Raw genomic sequence first — 23312 nt, 5'->3', positions numbered from 1 at the left:
TCAAGAATTCGTTAGAATTTTTTTTTTTTTTTTTTTTTTTTTAGCTATTTAACTTTTTCCCTGAGAAAAATCACTTTTCTATAATGTAGGTTTTGATCTGTAGAATATTTGTATTGAGTAGAATAATTTAGAAGAAGACCCCGTCAGCTCTGAGGATCTGTGTATTTGTGAGATAACACGTAAGTGAAACAGATGACTCATTTCTGAATTTTCATGGCAGCAAAATTTTAGTGTTACATTAATAGAAGAATTTATTAGACTGGCTAGGACTCTACAACTCACATAGGATTCTTGTAACAGTCCTGTGTTTTACCTTTTAGGTTTGGTAGACCCTATCGACCTCAGCGCTTACATGATTTACTTCCATGTGACTTTTCACATATCTTCCTGACTAACACAGGACAGTTTCTGAACAGACTGCATTAGAAGTGGTTCATGGTCCACTTGTTTGAAGGCAGAAGAGGTACAGCTCACACAGGGCTGTCTGTGCTTTCTGAGAATGATCCAGGCCATTTCTGCTTCATGCACAAATTACAACTTTGATCTTTAAACTTATGCTTGTGTCTCAAAGTGCCCTGCTACCTCAAGAGAATCTAGAAAACCCAAATACTGTATCTTTTTTGTCTATGGTGCTTGAATAATCCGCTTGGTGCTTTGTTCTGAAGTAGAAAGGAAATATGATCAAGGAAGACGAATCTACAAAGCATTATTATTATTATTATTATTAATTATTATTATTACTGGCACATCTGTGACTGAAAACAAAATCACATTTAATAACCACTTCCCATACTGGGAACTTGTTAGTTTGCATCAATTTTAGAATCAATTACAATTACAATAAATGTCAATGTTTCTCTCTCTCTCTCTCTCTCTCTCTCTCTCTCTCCCTCCCTCTCTCTCTCTCTCTCTCTCTCTCCCTCTCTCTCTGTCACACACACACACACACACACACACACACACACACACACACACGCATACACAGTCAGTTAGAAAATTTTGCACAAAAATTTAAGATGTAGAACTATTTGAATTCTCTCACCCAGACAGACAGCTGGCTGTTGTTAACAGTTTTTGTTTGTTTGATTTTATTCTGGTTAAGCAGCAAAAATGTGACAACATGTTACACATTCTATTTGAAAATCTAAAAATCTAAAAATATGATTTTTGGTGTTATTCCTTGGTTCACTTGTTCTAGAAAATATTTACCCCTTCCTCCTCCCTTTTAGGAAACCAAACTTCTGTAGTTTACTCCAGGTATGTTTTTTCTTTTACATGAGCACTCCCCTTTATGCACAAAGCTATAGCTCTCTGGAACAGAACTGTAACTATTTCTATTAAACTGTAAAGAAGACCTTTAGAATGTGACTCTCCCTTTTCTAACTCTTGTTTTTAAGTGTACACCATTCTGGTATACTTTTTGGGGACAATCTTTTTTGCGTAATGTTCTCACAGTGTTTAGAACTGTCCCTGGCCCAAACACAGAGCTGATGTCAGTATTACTGGATGAATTTCAGATACCCTAATATCGTCTTGGTTGGTTGCCTCATGATTTCAGGTAGCATCAAAGTAAGAAGCAACAGTAAGGGAAGCTTTGTTTTCTGTTTCTTTTGTTGCTGATTTTAAAATCTCTGTGGAGGTTAAATGAGATCATCTTAGTCTAACTTTTAGGGTAGGAATTGAGCCCATCCCATATTGTAAATGACAGGTAGATGCTAGCTAGTTATTAGGGTTTGGGGTTCTATTTTGCTAATACAATTTTCCCTTGGGGATTTTCAGTTAGATTTTTATTCAAAATCTACTTTTGAGGTTATGGTGAACAGATAAAATTCACCAGATAGGAAATTTATATATAATTATTTTTTAGCATTGCCTATATTAGCATGGCATCCAGGTATCTAATTCACTCTTGATATTTATAGGAGAACATGTTTTAAAATAAACAGAGATGCATAGCCACAGATATAATTTATGATTTTTTCTGTGGAATTTTAGCTTCTAAACCTTTCATGCATTTAAGTAAGTATAAAATGAATCTTACAATGAATGAGCATTTGGAAGTATCAGAGAGTAAAGTCTGATCTTTCATCCTAGTTACAGAAGATACACACTATGACTAGAGCACTAACATTCATCTACACTACTGCCTAACGCATCTTGGGAAATTTGTTTAAGCTACACTAAGGCAGGTGCATATACAAGCCCAGTAATATGAGATCGTACTGTGGGTACTGAGGATTGGAATTCTCAGGCCTAGCTGTACACCACAGAAGCGTGTGAGTGAAATATACAAAGTCATTTCCTGGTAACTGTGCTAAAACATGTAAAGAGACAGGTAAACGTATTCATACTGAGTTACACATATTAACACATAAATCACTAAACCATGTTACTTCATTGAATTCAGGATATTGCAAATATAATTTCAGCACACATTCTTTTTTTTTTTTTAATCCTGCCTTAAGAATTTATCGTATGTCTCCTACTAAAAGCATATCTTGATGAGGCTGAACCACATTTCGAGTGCTCAATAACCATATATGGTTTGTGACCACCACATTAAAAATGCTGCCTGTTTATCACACTGGAAGACACCAGAGACTGGCAATATGGTCTAGCGCCACATCTACAACTGTTTTCTGGCTCTGACATTTGCCATTGATTTGCTATTGACTACGAAGAAGCGATTTAGTTTCTCTGGGTCTCAAATCCCTATTCTTTAAAATGGAAAATTTTTATATGACTACTATATTCCTCCCAGGAGGCTGGGGGTAAGATCCAATAACATATTGTATGTGAAAGTGTGATGTTAAACCATAAAATGCCATGCACATGTAAGACATTATTATGTCTTTTATCGTAGAGTTTGCTCTCATGACTTGCCCAAGGCCACATTCTAAATTGGTAGGGAATGAAGGTTAGTATCTGGGGCCTCTGACTTCCAGCCATCTGCTTCAGCTAAACACTGCTCATACCAAACTAGTTTAAAATGGTTCCCTTTTCCCCCCAAAGATCTTTTTATTTAAAAGATTGAGGACAGAGGAGCGTGGCATTAAGAAGTAAATTCCATATGAATTTACTTGCATAATGTTATTCAGTTAAAGTATATATAAGGATATTTATATCCTTATATACTTAGAATTATAGCCCTCAATGACTGGACTTTACTGCCGGCATATAACATAAAACCCCATGTTCTTCAAAGTTTCAAGCAACGTTTGAATTAAACTGTAATTTCTCAACTCTATCTCTAAAACAGCACAACCACAAGAAAGTCCTTCTGTACTGGACTTGATTAATGACACAGATATGGATCAGTGCTGCAAGTTTTCCATGGATATTTTTGGTTACAGATGTCCTTCATTAGTCCTCATGTGTGAGACAACACCACTTATAGTGTGACTCCAAGAGACACATTAATGATAAACAGAAAGCAGGGATTTACAGGTCCAAGCCATGTTATTTGGTGCTTACCATGTATAAGGCATGTTAGATATTTCATCGTCAGAAGAAGCTAGCTTCCATTATTTTTTTCTCAGTGGCAGCTATGTTACCCCATTTGAAGAAAGTGTGGAATGTGTGTACCCAGATGTCTGTGGTATATGCTTAGGTAAGCTGTACTTTGGAAGGTAAATCATTGATTAGGAAAGTAGCTCTAGTTAATTATAAATCATTTTAGACAGCTCCCTTATAATCTTGGAAAGCACAGAGGCAGATAGATCACTATCTATTTCTTTTTCCCTAACTGTATGCCTTTCACCCTGTGTATTTAGGTTTTTTGTCATTTTTCTATATTATGTCAAACAAATATCTGGGCAGAACTGAAAAAGGTGCTTAAAAAAGCACCTTTCAGTTTAAATTCTGTGTGAAAGCAAGCATAAACCCAATTCATTTTGACAAAGAAAAAGATGTATATGCAAGAAGTTCTTTATACTTCTTTCAATTAAAATTTTTTGAAATGACTTCCAGATGGTTATTTTCATTAGAAAAGTGGCAGCTCAAGCTTCAGGCTTGCCTCAATTGGCCATATTGAGTAACAATAACTTTTACTTGGAATTGTGGAGTCTCTACTCTTGACTATTGAATGGAATAGTTTATTGAGACACCTTTACACTTTATTGCTTTGCACCTTAGTTTAAAAACAAAGAACTTAATTTTTTAAAAGTCCAATAAAATATACTTTTGATCTTTCTACCACAACTTTACAGGCAATTCCCCTCCTTTGCCCTGTAATAATCACCTTCTGCATTTTTTTATGATTTAGTTGAACATTATTATTGTAATTTTTTACTGGGTGAGCCCATCAATGTCCTTGGCAGCAAGAATTTGTTACAAAAAAGTCCAGAAGCTGAGTCTGTAGCTGGTTGTAAGACCCACAGAGTTTCTCTGGACTTAGTTCCTTGTGAGTGATGTAGCACCTGCCCTGCCTCTCCTCACAGGGTCTTCACACCCTCCATTCACTTGATTCCTATACTCTGCTGCTTAAACAAACATGCATTTTTTTTAATTCAGTAGATTTACATTATAAACATTTTATTTGAGGAACATCTGGCTTTGAGGGGACCCAGTACAAAGAGTGGGCAGCATCTACATCAAAAATGTAATATCTTAGTAAAGTCATTGAAGTATTTGCATTCCTCCAGGCGTTCTGAATGGATCCATTCCAGGCAGGACATGGTCGTGTGTCTGGATGCTGTGCTGTGTGTGTCTTATTTTTCCAGTGATGTATCTCCAGCACAGGAAAACACACACACCCACCCACCCCCCCCCCCACACACACACAGACAGACACACAAACACAAACTGAAGAAGCTTAACCAATCAGTCTTTCAATTATGAAATAAAAGCGCACTGTAAAAAGTCATTGTGCTATTATATATTAGGAACTCTCAAGCCATGTGTCCAAAAGTCACACTTAAAACCAGGCAACCATAATAGGCACAGGATGCTGTGGGTGCTATGAGATAATGTCTACTTGTCAGAAATGGATGGTATGTTGTGAGCTCTTTTTTTTTCCATGAAAGTTCAAAAGTTAATGATGTACTTTGTATTTTTATTGCTTCTACTGAGACATCAATTAAAAAATAAAAGAGATTCTGGCATGCTGTTATTACGTTTCACTGTGGATATATTGAATATCACATGTGAATAAAACCACATTTGCTATATCATGCTGAGTTTCAAACATCCTAGCCTGTCTTTGCGAAAAGTCAGTGCATATCACTTCAATCATCTGAAATGAATAATTTCTTCATTATAGCTCATAACTTCAAACTATAAAATATCAGCTGGAAAAAATGGGCCCAATTAAGAGAAATATGATAATGGTAGAAAAACACATATAGACATGTCTGAGAGATGATAAGATTATTTTAATTTTCCCATTTGCACTGGAATTATTTATTTTACAAATCTCCAGATCTTTTATTACTTAAAATCCTTTGCTGAATCATGAAAAGTAGCTTAAGCTAGCAATTTTTCCCTGTACAATCTAGCTGCTAGCATCTGGTGGACACATGGATACCTATTCAGGTCCTATGGAAATGATTATTCTAAGAGTCTATTTCAACATGCCTGGACTTAAAAATCAACTAGACATACACTTTGTATTTTACTGTAAGTTTACTTTTTAATTCAATATTAGTGATAGTTTCAAGTGTTTTTCAGCAGTGTAGATAGTATTGGAAACAGGATAATCACACTTGAAGAAAGACTGGGTACCTATCTGCCTAATTGTTTATGTACTGCACAGCTAGAAGTATCTGCTTCACCAGTGGACCAATCCATGGCTGGTACTCTCCCTCCTCCCTTCCTCCCTCCGTCCTCTCTCCCTCCCTCCATTCTCTCTCCCCTCCCCAAACTTACATTTAGGCTTGGCTGGCCAGTAGAATCGAGGACCAAAGTCCTTGCTTGACTCTTCTTGTGATACCACAGGGACTGGGTCCAGTCTCTTCACAGAGTTTATTTGATTTACAGAACAGCTTCTGAAGTGGAAAGACGAAGATGCTTTTATTCAATTGCATAAAGCATTAAGATGAAGAATTATTATCAAACTATTTTTCTGTACCATATAAGAAAATGTATAGTAGAAATGTATGAACACATATAAGATTTAGGTGCACATTTAAGATCTAATAAGAGATTCTTATATATTAACAAGAGGGAGAGAACATGTGCTTTGCTTTTATTTAAACAAGTACACATTATTTTTTATATAATATATTGCTATAGTTTAGATTTGGAATCTCTCCAGACTCCCATATGCTAAACACCTCAGTAGTCTATGCTGTCATTGGGAGGTGGTAGAACATTTAAGAGGTGGGGCCTACTGGGAAGTAGTTAAGTCATTAGGAGAGTCTTTTTGAAGAAATACTGAGACCCTGATGTCTGTTTTGTTTTTTAGTTATCACAAGGTGAGTAAGCCTCCACTTCACTAACCCTAACCCATAATATTACAGACTCAAAACAATAGTCAAGAGCTTATGACCTGATACCTCTGAAATTATAAGCCAGAAACATTTATCCTCTTTTAAAGTATTGGTTACAGTGATACAAAGCTAACATGCATACACTCATAAGTCCAAATAGACCATCTACCATGCGTCCTTGTTTTCATCCTCACATACTCAATTTCCATTAATTCTACTCTTGCTCACACAGATTAGAGATCATGTAGAAAGGATGTAGACATTTGTTATAGAGAAAGCAAATGTGTGAAGAAGTAATGTCTCAGAAAGTATAATCTCCTTTAAGAAAAGTGAACTTTTGAAAGATACATTTTCCCTACCTCATTGTATACACCTTGAATTAGAATTTGTTTTTAGATACTTGTCAAATAGGGTGTTCTTAGATACCTGTCAAATAGGCTTTTATTTGTTTAGATTTTCTATTAATTTTGACACAACTCAAGGAGAGATACACTTATATTGTCCCTCATTAGATGATTCACAAATCATGTGAGATTTCTCCCAGTCGAGCTGAATTTCAGAATTTCACTGCTTTTACTAACAGGTGATCTCTCTCTCTCTCATTCTCTCTCTCTCTCTCTCTCTCTCTCTCTCTCTCTCTCTCTCTCTCTCTCTTATTGTGTTTCACAGAGATGTGCCTAGGAGATACCTGTATGTGTTCAGAAAAAGATTTAAACAACTTCAGAATGTAGATCAAGATTTGATAGCCAGCTTTTGTTGATTAGGAATCAAGTGCTGAATTGGGTATCTGATTTGTAGTTTTGCAACGAGTAGCACATTCTAGAATGATACTCTAATACTTTCTGTAATAAAACAGTCATTTCATATTTTATGCTGTCTAATATAGTATCCACTTATATGTTTGGCCCTTAAAAATGCAGCTAGTGCAACTAAGGAGACTTTCGTCTTTACTTTGCCACTCATAACACTATTGAAAAGAGACCTGGGTGTGAAACAAACCAGTCTTCAGGAGTCAAACACTGCAAGATGGGAGTGGATGTATCGCCTACACAGGCAATTTAAAACTCATCACATTTCAGTTTATTTTGGAAGACTGAGCTAGAACCACAGCAAAATACTAAGCAAGAAATGTTCAAACTTCTTTTTCTTCTTCACACAAAAGTCATATGATTAGGTGTATATTAGATGAGTCTTCATTGACAAGAGTTTTAGGATGAAAGGGATAAGAATGAAGTGGTTGCAATAACAATGTCTAGTACTAAAGTAGCTGAAGACAATAGCATGGTGTCTTTTCAAATATATTAATAGATAAATCCTTTGAGTAAAATGCATTTATTTATTGTGTATGTGTCTGAGTGTATGGCTATGAACATTGTGTGTTCGTGAGCCCATGGTAACCAGAAGACAGTGCTGCATATCCCAAAAGTGGCGTTACAGTGTCTTTGCTCTGGACCACTCAAGATGGGTTCTGAGACCCGAATCCTGATCTTCTGCAAGAGCAGCAAGTACTTTTAACTCCTAACTCCATTTCTCTAGCCCCATTCTTAGTTTTTATGAACATATATTTTAAAATTGATTCTTTACAAAGGAATTGTAGGGTATTAGAAACAGCCATAATGAAAAACTATACAAAAATATTATACATAAAATTCATCAAGGGCAAATTAAAAGGTGAAGTGGAGACAACCTTAGTCCATGAGGAATTGTTATACTCCGGAAGTTTTTCACATGACCTCTTGTCTGTGTTCCTTCCAATGAATTTGGGAGCACTTATGGTAACTTGGACCATTCCATCACAGTAGAAGAGATATAGTACAGCGTTCTTATCCTTGTTCCCTCTCTTTCTTCTGGTCACTCTCTTTTTCATTATTTTAAGATAGCATCTCATGTAGTTTGGACTCGTCTGGAATATGTAGTTGAGGATGACTTTGAACTCCCAATCCTCCTGTCTCCTTCCAGCTGCTAGCATTACAGGAGTGTGTCGCCACACCTGGCATAACTTCTGAAGGTGGTTTGTAGAAGAACAAGGAGCTGTCTTGCCTGCTGGCAATTATCTTTTGGAGGCATGAACGTCTGACTAGGAAGTCTGACCACTTTTGGACCATACAGAGAACCCTTATATTGGTCTTTCTTACAGTTTATACTGTCAGCTAAGTTCAGCCTTTCTTTGGTTCCTTGCCCAGGAATACTTTCCCTGAGACCACAATATGGATGGACATTTAATCATTTAAATCTCACTTTGAACATCATTTTCTCAGAGAGGCCTTTCTTGCTCTGCTCCAACATAAAACACTCATTTTCATGGCTCTTCAGTCTCTCTTTAATTCTTCAGTAGCAGCTAGAACTTTCTTCCTCAATTATGCACCATCTTCACTTAAAGTCAGCCTTAACATGAGCTCTTCTTCTCTTCCAGTAACTTTCCTTTCTGTTCCCTTTCTGTCTACAATTCCTTCTCCAACCTCGTTCTCTCTCTCTCTCTTTATTTGACATGGTTTCAGATAGCCCAGGCCAGCGTCAAGTCCATCCAGCTGAGGATGACCTGAATTCCTTCTTCCTCTACCTCTCAAGTGCTGGGATTACTGTCATGGACCATCGCACGCACCTCCAGTTCCTTACCTGGGTGCAGAAAACTTGTCTCTTTTGTACTAAACCTTCCTTGTAACTAGAACTAGTTACACATATATTTATAAATACTTGTTAGACACCTTATAAATAAACACATCTTGCAATTCTTAAATACAGAACTTAACAGGGAAAGAAATTCAGCACTTGAGATTTTAAACACTTTATTTTCTTTTTGAGCCAGAAATTTAAAACTCTATGGGCATTTTTAAAGGCTCTGATGGTTCTGATTAGAGTTAAGCACATTCCTTCAATTTGGAAGAAAAGAAAAACCCACAAACAAAATCACAGCAGCGTAAAATTTTTTCAGGAGCATGATGAGAGCTCTCTTGTCAAATCACATACTTTTGAAACTGTATAACCATTCAACATGTTCCTTGCTTTGAAATGAAGAATGTTTATCTCTCAGCAGTATTTTATTGCTGTTGAACATGCAATTATTTACTGGATAAGGAGCAAGTCTTAGTAAAAAGACTTTTCTTTTATCACTATAAGTGTTGGAAACAGTCTTTTTTTTTTTTAACTTTATTGTTTTAGTTTTTGAGACTGTCTTAATTCAAGCATCTAGAATAAGGTAGGGTATATATTGCATTTGGTAAATGGAGTTAGAACTGTTCCCTAGGGTACCATTCATTCTGGGATGTGAGAGCTTTGGGTTGGGATCCAGTAATGAGGTATGATTATAAAATTCTATAGTACTGAGATTTAATTTTATAAAACCCATGATTATGTATAATGTGAATTGCTATTTCACATTGCTATTTATAGATGTGGCAGAGTATTTCACAAAGTATGTAACATTCTCTCAGACATCTCAGACTCAGATATAGGTTTCAATACATATATCAATATAGTTTTGAATTTCCAACATAAAGCAGGTTTATTATATTCTTAGTGTTTATGAAGGAAGAAAGAAGACATAAATGTCCTCTTTGGGCCAGTTTCTTGCCAATTGTTCTCTGCCTACTCTCAATTAATCCTACAACTATGCAACAAATGAATAAAGGCAGGGAGATGAAAGATTCTATTATTTTCACATTACTAGGGAAAAATTTGGTGAACAAGGAATCAGTAAAACAAAACTCCTCAGTCTTATCCCATCAACATCATCTTGGGCACTAAATATGAAATTTTTAAAAGGAGACTAAATATTACCTTACTAATGCATGCTGTTATCAAGAACATCATAACGGTCCATTGATCAATACTGAAAATGGATACAGTATTTCAACTGCACATTTGAGTTGCTTAGAAATGTATGGTCTCAGAAAAAAATGGGTTATTCACCTTGAAGTACTTGGAAGTGAATCTTTCTTTTCTATTGAGAAATCAATTGATTTGGTCCATGGCTACATATAATGTTTGAAAGCAGAGAGAGCCTGTTTTCAACTTAATTAAGAGAAACTCAGGTTGTATATTCTTAGACAAAACTCTGCAAAATTCCTTTCTATTGGAACAGTATCAAACCTTAATTGACAAGTAAGTCTTGGTAAATTGAAAAAAGGAGGACATTTCTAAGGTCATATTAAGCCAACACTGAGGATCTGGATTGCCAAATCACTGCTTTTCTTTTAAGTGTGATTAGTGAGACACTCATTTCCTCTTGCTTATAAAATGAATTAATGGTTTCATGACTCCACTTATAAGGTTCAAAGCAGGCAACACTAATTGATCTGCTACAACCTGAAAATGCCTACATCTATAAGGTATATATGAAATGTTTGGGTTTTATTAATTTGGAATGAGGACACAAGGAATGTGGGATCAACTTCTCAAAAGGTGAATATACTTAAGAAATGGTGACTTACTTTAGAAGGCTAGAGGAGAGGAGCTTGTGTGGTTGGGATTTAAAATTGGCCCCCACTACAATTCAAGAGGTGATGTCTGATAGTCTCTCAGAATTTTTGCTGTAGATTTACCTGTCAATCATTCTTGTAGTATATTATTTCTCATGAGCATCTCATCTTTAAAGAGGAAATAAATAGGCACTTGCTTTCTTTTTCAGTAAGGCAAACAATGGTATGAACCTTCAAATAGGCTATAATAATAATATAATGATGATTCAGATAGGCCAGAGGTCACCAATAAGAGATGAAAACACAAAGATTATGTGTTTTTAATTGTCAGTAGTCAAGGAGAACCAGATATGAAGTCTTCTTTTACTTTTGGCAAAAAAGAACAAACCCTAAATTGAGCCAAAATATAAAAACTATGTAGATTATTTTTTGCTTGAGATAATTGTATTACAATACCTTTGCATGAATATCTTATTACCTGCATTATGATCAGCTAACATAGCCATCTAGGCAATAATTGATTTGGTAATAAACTCATTAAGTACAATATTTTACCCACAATAATCTATTAAGCAATTTGTTTTCGAAATTAAATGTTTGCATATTCCTGTCTAATTGATTCTTGTGCCGTCAAAACATATGTGAAAAACTTCAAGTTTATCTTGTTACTTGTTTGTAAAATAACCATGACTAAGACCAGGGTTGGAAGAAGCATGAAGGAGAGAAAAATATTTTCTGTGATCTTGGGACATGATCAAGACTTTGAAACATCCTAGGAAGAACAGGATGAGAACCAGACTCCAGACATCAAAGCGAGGTTAAGGTCCAAGCTTGTGTGGTCATCCTGACTTCAGGATTCTTGACAATAGTTTTTTGTTTTCTTTTTTTTTGAATGTGATAATTCTTTCTTCCCCTCAACAATTAAACCAAATTGCCAATAATCTAAGATAAAATCTTATTTACAATTTTTTCCCTAAAAACTAGTTATAAATGAAATTGTACTAAACAATACTAGTAAGAGCTACTATTTATTATGCCTTATGTCCAATAAGTGTACTTTAAATATGTATGACTTAATCTTCATCACACTCCTCTAATATTAAGAACAAACATTTAAGATCATTTAAAATGTTTTTAAAATCTTAAGGCACGTACACATGCTTTTGAGATATACTATTTTAGTATTTTAATTATGAATATGTATATATACATATATATGCATGTGTGTGCACATGTGTACAAACACATTTCTGTAGCTGTGTCTGTCTAATTGCAGATATGTGTGCATGCATATGTGTCTGTGCATGTGTGTCTATGTATGGGTTATGTATGTGAGTGCAGGTGCTCATGTAGATTCAAGGAGTTAGTTATTCCTAACACTGGAGTTATAGGTGGTTGTGAACTCCCAAAGTGGCTGCTGGAGGCAGGACCCTGATGCTTTGGAAGGGCAGGACATACTTTTATCAAAGATCTCTCTCGCCTTTGATAGTCTGCATTTTAAAGACAGAAGCTATGATTTGTTTCATAGCTAGTGCCTAGAAAATATTTCTTAGATTATGTAAAATGTTATTTCTTGTACTTATCCTGAGGGATGGATTTGTATTAGTCATTTTGCCCTTTGAAAAAAAAACAACACAACTTTGAAGATCCGTAAGGCAAAAATGGAAACTTTTTACCCAATAGGCAGTGTAAATTGACTCATCTCTGTCTTTTTGGGTCAGTGAGGATGACTGATAGATAAAAGGAGAGATTGGAGGGTGTTTTTTACAGGAATTAGTGGGAAGGTAAAAATACTAATTATGGTAAAAAAAAATAACTGAAGAAATAAGACATCCAGGATGCTATGAACTTATTGTCTTCATTGGGGTACATGAACTGCACCAGCCCCATGTGACAGTGGATGTTAACCACCAATGCTCTGAACTGAGAGTCCCAGAAGGATGGCGCCTACACACAAAGATGGGAAAGTGATGCTTGGGGGCCAACTGTTAAATACATGCTACCCTGTTTGTTTTGTCGTGTTCAATTTCTAACCTGATTTATTAGCCTTTCCAGTGGTTGGCTGGACCCTGCTCACACTGTTCAGTGTTCTTTGATCCCTGACAGTGATTATGGCTTTGTTGTGCCACACACAGGAGAGCCAGGAAATTAGAAAGATTCTTCTTCACTCAGAGTTTGTTCTTTACAACGTCGATGAATTGCACAATAATATATTTTTGAACATCCACTCATACCAGGAACCATTTTTTTTTTTTGGCCAAACACAGTCACACCTGCACATGTGTACATAGTGTCATATAAAGTAAACGTAACAGACTGCACACCTTGCCCCTAGGAGCTCACAATAAAAACCAGACAATTGTTGTAGCAAAAACTCCAGGCAAACAGGTGTGCAGCTGTGTAAGCAGAGAAACAGAATCAATTAGAGGATGTGCTACAAAGTGCTAGTGTTGGGGTGCTGTTTTTATGCTGATACTGAAGCTCCTGAAATTCTCAGCCTGTGGAAAGCTTGGTGGAGTCTTGATAGTGGTAAGAAAGGAAAGGTTGATGGGGAGGGAAAGAAGTTTCCCTCTGGAGGAGAGGACAGAGAACTTCCCACTCCCCAGTGGAAGGGTTCATGTAATGCTACTTTGGTCTCCTCTATTTTCTTAGGGACTTGGTTGTAACCAGCCTGCAGAAGGAAAATGAAAAGGTATTAAGCAGTATACAGCCTGCCAGAGAGATTTCATAAGCCTTCTTTCTTTCCACTGGAAACCAGGCTAAAAAAGAAAATAAAAACCAGAATGTATTATAATTGTACATTCCACTTATAACCAATGAGCAGACGCCAGCTGATTTTCCAAGGAAATGATTCCTTTGGGTAAGGTTGTTCTCAGGGGGCAATGCCACTCCATTCTCCAGCTTTCGCTGTGTTTGACAGAAATGGATCCAGCTTGAAGCAAATTCCTGCAGGTCTCTGCTTCAGCCACCCAAGGCTGATGGCTATCTTGCTTCTTGTAAATACATCCAGATAGGGAATTTGAAAACCTCCCCAGTAATCCTTCCCAGGGTTTGTAAAGCCCTTGTTGCCAGTAAAATCTTTCTGTCTAATTTAAATTCCTTTATTTATAATTTCTATTTATTTCCTCTTCTTTTGTCATAGACAGCACACCACAACTCCCCACTCGACCTCCAATGATTTCTTTAAACACTGCTGTGAAACACAGCTTGGGCTTCTTCCACAGACGTGCATGGCTTCTGTTTTACCTGTCAGCTGTTTGTAATCTTTCTTTGCTCTTCCCAACTTTGGCCTCTGGATTATTTATTTATTTATTTATTTATTTATTTATTTATTTATTTCTAAAATAGATAGTTAGATAATTTGCCGAAGAGCCCTTAAAATTGTTGATTTATTGTTGGTTTAATGAGCTTTATTCTACAAATATTGACATGTCAGTATATTCAATTTCTCTAATTCCTGCCAGGTTTTAATTGATTAATTAGGTCATATAAAACTAAAGAATTCTGGAATTTATGCTTCTTTGGAATGGGTGAGATGATGTCTCAAGATATGGATGCACACTTACTAGCTCTTAACAATTTGAGCAACCCTAGCTATACCACTCCTGGGCATATACCCAGAAGATGCTCTAACATGTAATAAGGACATATGCTCCACTATGTTCCTAGCAGCCTTATTTATGTTAGCTAGAAGCTGGAAAGAACCGAAATGTTCCTCAACAAAGGGATGGATATAGAAAATGTAGTACATTTACACAATGGAGTACTACTCAGCTATTAAAAACAATGAACTCATGAAATTCTTAGGTAAATGGATGGAGGTAGAAAATATCATCCTGAGTGAGATAACCCAATCACAAAAGAACACACACAGTATGTACTCTCTGATAAGTGGATATTAGCTCAGATGTTCAGAATACCCAAGATACAACTCACAGACCACATGAAGCTCAAGAAGACCAAAGTGTGGATACTTTGATCCTTATTGGAAAGTGGATCAAAATACTAACGGCTCACAGCCAACCAATAGAATGAACATAGGGTTCGAATGGAGCAACTAAAGAAAGGACTTAAGGAGTTAAAGAGGTTTGCAGCCCTGCAGGAGGAACAATGATATGTACCAACCAGTACCCCCAGAGCTTCCAGAGACTAAACCACCTACCAAAGAGTACACATGGAGGGACACATGGTTCTAGCTACATATGTAGCAGAGGATGGCCATTGGTTCTATGAAGGCTGGATGCCCCAGTGTAGGGGAACATAAGGTCAGGAAAGTGGGGGTGGGTTGGTAAGCCGGGGGAGGGAAAGGGGATACTATTTGAAATGTAAATAAAGCAAATATCTAATAATAAAAACAATTTGAGTAACTCACCTCTAAACATAATGATGGAAGAATGAGATACTCTTTTTATACTTACAAAATAAAATGATGGTTCAAACAATTTTACAATTGTAAACACCTTCAATACCCAACCATTCTGTGACTACATTCTTTTTTTTCCTATTTTTTTTATTTTTTATAGTTTTTTTATTCGATATAATTTATTTACATTTCAAATGATTTCCCCTTTTCTAATCCCCCACTCCCTGAAAGTCCCGCAAAGCCCCCTTCTCTTCCCCTGTCCTCCCACCCACCCCTTCCCACTTCCCCGTTCTGGTTTTGCCGAATACTGCTTCACTGAGTCTTTCCAGAACCAGGGGCCACTCCTCCTTTCTTCTTGTACATTATTTGATGTGTGGATTATATTTTGGGTATTCCAGTTTTCTAGGTTAATATCCACTTATTAGTGAGTGCATACCATGAGTCACCTTTTGAGTCTGGGTTACCTCACTTAGTATGATATTCTCTAGCTCCATCCATTTGCCTAAGAATTTCATGAATTCATTGTTTCTAATGGCTGAATAGTACTCCATTGTGTAGATATACCACATTTTTTGCATCCACTCTTCTGTTGAGGGATACCTGGGTTCTTTCCAGCATCTGGCAATTATAAATAGGGCTGCTATGAACATAGTAGAGCATGTATCCTTATTACATGGTGGGGAATCCTCTGGGTATATGCCCAGGAGTGGTATAGCAGGATCTTCTGGAAGTGAGGTGCCCAGTTTTCGGAGGAACCGCCAGACTGATTTGCAGAGTGGTCTGTGACTACATTCTAAGTATTATTTTGGGCAAAAAGAAGCCATTGTCCCTTAATGGCAATTACTTTTATTTTCATTTGCATCTTACTGCTGATTTCTCCTGCAACAACCTCTAAATTACAACTTAAGTTTCTCTACTAAGGAATATTTAAATACTTTTAATATATCTTGCAGGTATATAATTTTGGTCATATGGTATGTATATTTTCAGTTTGTTTTCTGCATATGCTATATTTCTTAAATTATTTCCTGAATGGCTTTGCAAGGTCATGGATACCAAATAGGTAGGTTTTGTTTTATTTTGCTTTGTTTTGTTTGTTTGTTTTTCAGGTAGCTTTTAGGCAAGGAGGATAGAAGGCTGCAAACCTGCAGTTATAAATCTCCGTCCACATGGCAATGTTTCCTGCCTTGTATGCCCTGGGATCTTTCAAGTACACACTAACAAAATCAATCTTTTGAGACTATGATGGCACACATATTTCCCTTTATTTCTCAAATTAGGTACTATAGATTACACACACACACACACACACACACACACACACACACACTGAAAGAATTGTTAATTTTTTGCAGGGATGATCTTTCCTTTTTGCAGTGATCTAGTAGGTGCCAATTTTCTCATTTACCATTATAGCTTGGAAACCTCTTTCAAGTTCATGGCTTCTTTTTCATGAGTTATTATTTATACACGTGCGCACACACACACACACACAGTACAACTTGTTTGAGTTTATTTAAGGTTGGTTGCTTCTATACAGGCTTATCCAATACTATTTGGTCTTGGGTAGTCAAAGATGGCTCCTCCTTTCTTATTCACCTCTGTGCTCGGCAATCACCAAGAAAACAAGAAGTCCCAGAAATGGAGGCTAAGGTACTTCATATGCAGGTCTTCTCATTCATTTTTGTCTCTCAGAAACTCTTTACTATCTTTTAAAGTTCTTGACTTAAAGGATTCCCCCTCATTTTGGTTTTGATTCCAAATATACTGCTTGCCTCTTCTTAGTCACAGTTTAGCCAGTTCTTAGCTTTTGGTCACATGGCTTCATTCATTTTTTCCACCCACTAAGCACAGAAGCAGCCACAAGAAACAATTCACATGTGGCGCAGGGAGGTAGCAAAGACTGTTTTAAACTACATTGTTTGGGTTTTAATTGATAACAGCTTGTACATGTATATGAATATAGTTCCCTGGAAACTCCCTTTTGAAGACCTATGTGTTATTACAATCCTTTATCACCTTAAAGAAAATTTCAAGTTAGCAGGGAGCTCATATCAGAAAACTACTCATAATAATTCAATGCACAGGAGTCATAGAATCTATCTGTGAAACAGCATGTGTAAGAGTCTATGCCTTTGTTGTATTTTCCGCTTCTGAAAATTCTCTGCCTGTCATTGAGCATTAGAAGTCAATACAAACTATACTCAATTAACTTGCTTCCTTTGTCAAAATAGTGGCAAAGAAGTATAGAGACAATCTCTGGTGCAATGGTTGGAAGCATCACCTGTCAATAAAATGCGATGGTCCTGTTAGCTTAGGCAGGAAATGAGAGATAAGTACAAGTTCCAGTACAGACAGAGGATTTATGGGATAGAGTCAGACGCAGGGAACTCTGAGGAACACAAACACATGGAACTGAAAGAGAGGTTATGAACCACGTGTCATGACTCAGACTAGCTATGAAATGATAAAATGAGTTATGAGCTACAGAAATTAGTCAAAGCCCAGGCATTTATTCATATAAGAAGCCACAGAGTCGTTATTTCATGGAACATGGGCATGGGTGAAAATGGTTATAGAGAAGTATCTGCTAGTTCAATAATATATGGTGTCAGGAAAATACCAAGCAGTCAGTGATAGGATTCAGTGGGTAAAAGGATTTACCACTAAATCTAAAAACTAAAATTCAACCCATAAAATGCACATGATAGAAAGTGAGAACTAACTCCCACCTGTTGTCCCTTGACTTCACACATGTATTATTGTATCTGCACTGTGACATGTGCATCCCCTATACTACACCCCTATTCTATGTGTGTATGTGTATGTGTATACATATATAATATTATATATAATATATACTATACCCCTCTACTATATAAGTATGTATACATACATAATATTATAAAATACATAATGATATATTTGGTATAGTATATATATACCTATACATAAGTGTATAGATATATAATATATGTATGTATACACATATAATATATGTATATATTATATATAAATGAATGGTTATACTTCTCTATAACCATTTTCACCCATGCCCATGTTCCATGAAATAACGACTCTATGAAATATATATGAAAAAAGTAAAGAAATTCTGACACAACAGATTTAACTGTATGTTCTCTAAGCAATCCCTGCATACCTATAAGATGTGTATCCCTAAGTTTAAGGATAATTTTGGTCCTATTGATGTTTGTGCCACAAATTGTGAAAGATAGGCCTGTCTCTGAGAACAGGCATTTATGATTCTAGTGGTGAAGACTAACAGTGTAGATATATGCAAGTGAATGCCAAAGTTGAGCTGGCTTAAGGCAAATACCACCGTGGAGGGCCCAGTGAGTGAGCTTAGGCAGAATGGCAAGTGATGCTCAGACGGCTGCTCCCTTTGCGTGGGTGAATGGTGTCAACCAACGAGGAGAGTCGTTGATGCTCACTCAGCGCTGAATTTTATTTGTGAACTGTATCCCTTTTCAAGGTTTCAGGTAAATATTTTCTCTTTTAAATTAAAAAATTATCATTTGAGTTGGCTTACAAAGCTATAGACTTTCACATAGGGTGTTCATGAATCTTCTGCACTCACTGGATTATTCTCTCCCTCTCCCTTGACTCTCTGCTTCCCACCCTTCCCCACTCCATCCTGTCACCTCATCACCCACTGCATCTCCTAACATTTTCTTCCCTTGTCTCTCTTCCCACATGCCCTTACTTGCCACATGAGTCCCTTTCTTGTTGCCTGACTTTGACTCAATAAACAACATTTTCTATTCATTACACAAAATTGAGTTGTGATGACTTTCCTAAGACCACTTATCTTACCAACAACAATTGTGATTTAGTTCCGGGATACATGGTACACAGACTTGTTCACTTTCCTCTGGGAAATTCACTCTTTGCTCTGTGGAATGTGATGGTACAACCTTGCGGACATTTACCATAGTTCCGAGTTACACACAGAGGAGAGAAAATTCAAAGTAAATCCTAAAGAATTAGACTTCTTGGAAATAACTAGGATTTTGAATTTCCTGTTAGGCTTAGGTCAGAGTGCCAAATAGCATGACTGGCATTTAAAAGGGCCTGAACAGTCTTATGACTAATAATAGCATTTGTAAGTCATGAGGACTGACACAAAAAAGGCACAGACAGCAAGCTCTAAGGTCAAACATTCAGCTCCAGGAGGTTATAAAAATACTTCTTTTCCTAGGTTCAAATGTCATGCAAAGAAATGCAGATGATTGACTGTGGCTGTACCTGATTCTACTTACTAATGGACCTTCTGGGACTATTGTAAACCATATGGTCTACAGGGAGGTCACCTGCTATATTTTCAGTCTGTGTACAGCACTGTTAACATAGAGTATTAGCTGGAATGCTCACAGTTGAATAAGGTTTTTTTGTAAAGGAGATTAGAACATGCATGTAACATTTCTAGTCAGATGAGTACATGTGTTATCTTTAGACAGTCAATTAATTTGCCCTTTGTTTCTAACCATTCAGACAAAATATATGTCCATGCACCCATCAGTTGTAATTAGTGAAGTCAACTAAAAGAATCGTATATATTTATACTATGTTATTCTGAACCTATATTTACCAATGTGTGAGTAGAACCGAGTATGGTGAGCTGAGATGTGGCATAGTAGGACTCCAATAGATGTTAAGATAGAAAGCAGTCTGCTAACTGTAAAAAGAAATACATCAATATAATATGTAAGGTTCTAATGACAATAGTCGTTCATTGGTTCGTTAATGCATGAGATTCAAGCCCATAGCCAACTCCATAAAATATGGAGCTATAATAGACATTTCAGAGGCAAAGCTCCAAGAGTCCACAAGTGTTGAAGCTGATTTTGAGTCTAAACACTTCAGCTCTCCATTCTAACGCCCCCTTTTGTGTGTCTATGTGCTAATGTCTCAGTTCAATTGCTACCTTCACTGACAGCAATGAGAAATAAAATTCATGATTTTTCTTATTGTCTCATTTTCCTGCATTCCAGGGAGAATTTATTTCTCATTCCTATGAGTTTGTGCAGCTCTGGTCCCAACAAATGTTTTGCTTTTCCTGAGGCACATGGCCTAAAAAGTTACATCGAGAAGCTGAGCTCTGACAATAGGTACAAATTTCTGGAAGCATAGCCACTCTCTTACATCTCAAGAAAATATGGACTAAAAGGGAGAACACTTAACTTACTCTATTTACCTGGTTCAGGCTTATTCACAAAGAGCCACTCTCACTAAATAGCACTGATACCTGGTAGGCAAGGCGTTCTAGGTTACCCCTGCCTCTATCCCTCATAGAAATCAGCCAGGAACTCTGCCAACTCTGTCTTTCAAGTATTCCATTAATGTATTCACCTCTGCTGGAGTCCATGGTTAGTGTAGGCCACTACATCTCTTGTTTGTTTAACAACCGCGTCTTAAGCATCCTTCCTGTTTTTGCTCCTGTTCTCTACCCAGCACCCACAAGGATTTATTAAAATTATGCGTCGGATCTTGCCATTCCTCTCACCTTTCCTTTGCATGGCTTTCTAATTCATTTAAAACAAAACAAATTCCCTTGGCTTAGAAAGTTCCCTGTGAGCCTCCAGATCTAACTGATGCCTCACCTCACTGAGCTACTCCTTGAGCCACAGAGGCTTCCTGATGTTCTGGAAACACACCATGGTTGTTGAGGCTTTCAAGGGCTTCTCATATACAAAGCCTTTGGGCCTGCAATGGTATTCTTTTAAATCTAACCTTTTCTGGTGTTAACTAAGCTATTATTTCCTCAGGAAGGATCTCCTACTCTATTATGTAAAGTGGCTGCAGCTTCCTCTCTAGGCTATATTCTCCTATTCTTTCTTTCTTTTTCTTTTTTTGGGGGTGGAGTGGGGTATACAAGGTTTCCCTGTGTTGCCCTGGCTCTGCTGGAGCTGACTCTATAGACCAGGCTGGCCTTGAACTCAGAGATCTACCTGTCTCTGCCTCCCAAATGCTGGGATTAAAGGCATGTGCCTATCCTATTTATTCTCTAAGACACTTATCATATGAAAATACTTTATTCACTTGTTTTCTTATTTATGATACAATTTTAGACTCAGAATCCCTTAACTGAAAGAACATCAGCTGCTCTTTTCTTTGATGAAACTTAATATCTATGTTGGATAGAATGAAGAATGTATGAAAAGATGAATAGATGGTAGATGGAAAGAAATATATTTCTAGGATTATTGCCAAGGAATGACAAAGGAAGGTAAAAGGAGTTGCTCACAGGTGGCTATCGGGATGCAGAATGTATTTAAGCTCTAAGACCCCAAAGCAGAAGTCTATTCTTCAGGTTCCATTTCTCCATTATTTCTGTTGAGATTTGAGGAAACACTAGGTACCTAAATCAAGAATGCCATGAGTCATTTGTTTCCTCAAGGGATGGACTTTAGCAATGTCTTCCTCCTAGCTACCTTGTTCAAATGTCTATGTCCTGCATTCACAGGACCCTTGGAGGAAACAGAATACTGTGGTATTGACATTGAGGTGGGCCAAAGTTTAGGAGGTCAAAAAGAGAACTAAGTCAAAAGCAGATTGTGTAGATAAAAAGACAGACAGACAGATAGACAAAGAAAGAAAGAAAAAGAAAAGGAAGGAAGGAAGGAAGGAAGGAAGGAAGGAAGGAAGGAAGGAAGGAAGGAAGGAAGGAAGGACAGAGAGCTGCCTTATAATCACAATTGTGTGGTGGTGGTCTTTGATCCGTGGATCATAAATACATGTGTTTTAGACATGCCTAGGGAGAGATATGTCTGAGGCCCTTATTTATAGTGGGAAAGACTGGAATTGTTGTCTAAGTACATCTATGGTTAGACTCACAGTTGAATGTATTTTCCATTTGCCTTGATTTTAAGTTTTAACTTGGACATATGTCCAGGCTGCCTTTTTCTCTTCTCCTCCCATCAAAGTCACAAGTTTCCAGGATTCTGTTTTTATATAGAAAACCAGGTTGCATAGAACAACTTTCCTTAATAAGATTACTCCTGTGGCCAGCCTAGGGCACGTTCTGTGACTCTATTCAATGGAATACTGTTAATTTTTTTTTAATGTATTTTCTTCTCAGAGTTTGTAATACTCTTAAGTGGTGAGCCAAGTAATAGCAACAGAGGCAACTTTATTCAAACAATACCACTGCTCCTTGAGCAGGGATTTAACAGAGCTCACAGAAGCCATCTGGCAGGGTGCTTAGCTCACAACAGGCTCCTTGGTGCCCAAGGATCAATGGCTGAAAGAATTCTTCCGAGAGAAAGCACTGCAGAGCTTATTGATGCAGGTTTCAAGTAACCTTGCTATAAGACTTTATAGCTTTATTCCATAGAAGCTCATGGATTCTGTTTTAGGAGGTGCTAAACCAATTGGCATTTAACAAGCATTTGCTTTACTGGTTTCTCTCTTCCTTAGTCTGTTGCTTGAGGAAGCATCTGGCATCTAGCAAGGTCCTGGAGTAGCAAAAATAGAAGAAATATACCCTAGACTAATTGCATCTTAAAAGTTAAAGAAGCTATGGCGAGTGAGAAGTCTTTGAGAGGAAGAGGAAGCTGTTCTTGTTTAAGTTCAGTCTATTCCATGATATTTACTCTGGCTCTGTTATAACCACCTGTGGGGACTTAGGCATATGCCTTAACTTACTTTCCTCATCTTTAAAATGGGGACAACCATAAGGAGCTCTCAGGGCTGTTACCAGAATTAACTGACATGTCTGTTGTTATGGTTTGAATATGATATCCACAGGCTCACGCTTTGAATGCTTGCTGTCTATATCTTGGTGGCATTATTTTGGGAGACAGGAGCGTTTAGGAGCGTGGTGCCTTAATGACAGAAAGAGGTAACAGAGGTAGGGCTTTGCAGGTTATAATCTGGCCTTCAGCTTTGGTAGCTCTGCTTTCCGGTCTACCATGATGTGACTGTCACTCACTGCTGCTGCTATGAATGTGCTCTGTCACTGCGTCTTCCACTATAATGAACTTAAACCGTCTGAAATGGTGAGATGAGCTAAATATTTATCCTCTTACCATGTTACAGCTGGATATGTAGTTTTCGATGTGTGAAAGTAAGCATTTATGAAAG

The 23312-nt window shown here is 37.1% G+C and overlaps 1 protein-coding gene across 1 annotated transcript in view; it reads right to left on the bottom strand.

Moving 5' to 3' along the window:
- Col8a1 (collagen type VIII alpha 1 chain) overlaps positions 1 to 23312 on the bottom strand; it is a 138508-nt gene that overhangs the window by 49362 nt on the left and 65834 nt on the right. Inside the window, exon 2 of the mRNA XM_052158855.1 lies at positions 5866 to 5984. The gene's annotated coding sequence lies outside the window, so the exon portion shown is untranslated. The remainder of the gene's footprint in view (positions 1 to 5865; positions 5985 to 23312) is intronic.

Source organism: Apodemus sylvaticus, chromosome 15 (assembly GCF_947179515.1).
Source record: "Apodemus sylvaticus chromosome 15, mApoSyl1.1, whole genome shotgun sequence".
NCBI lineage: Eukaryota > Metazoa > Chordata > Mammalia > Rodentia > Muridae > Apodemus > Apodemus sylvaticus.
Note: the sequence above shows the minus strand (reverse complement) of the source record. Positions and strands in the feature narration are given on the sequence as shown.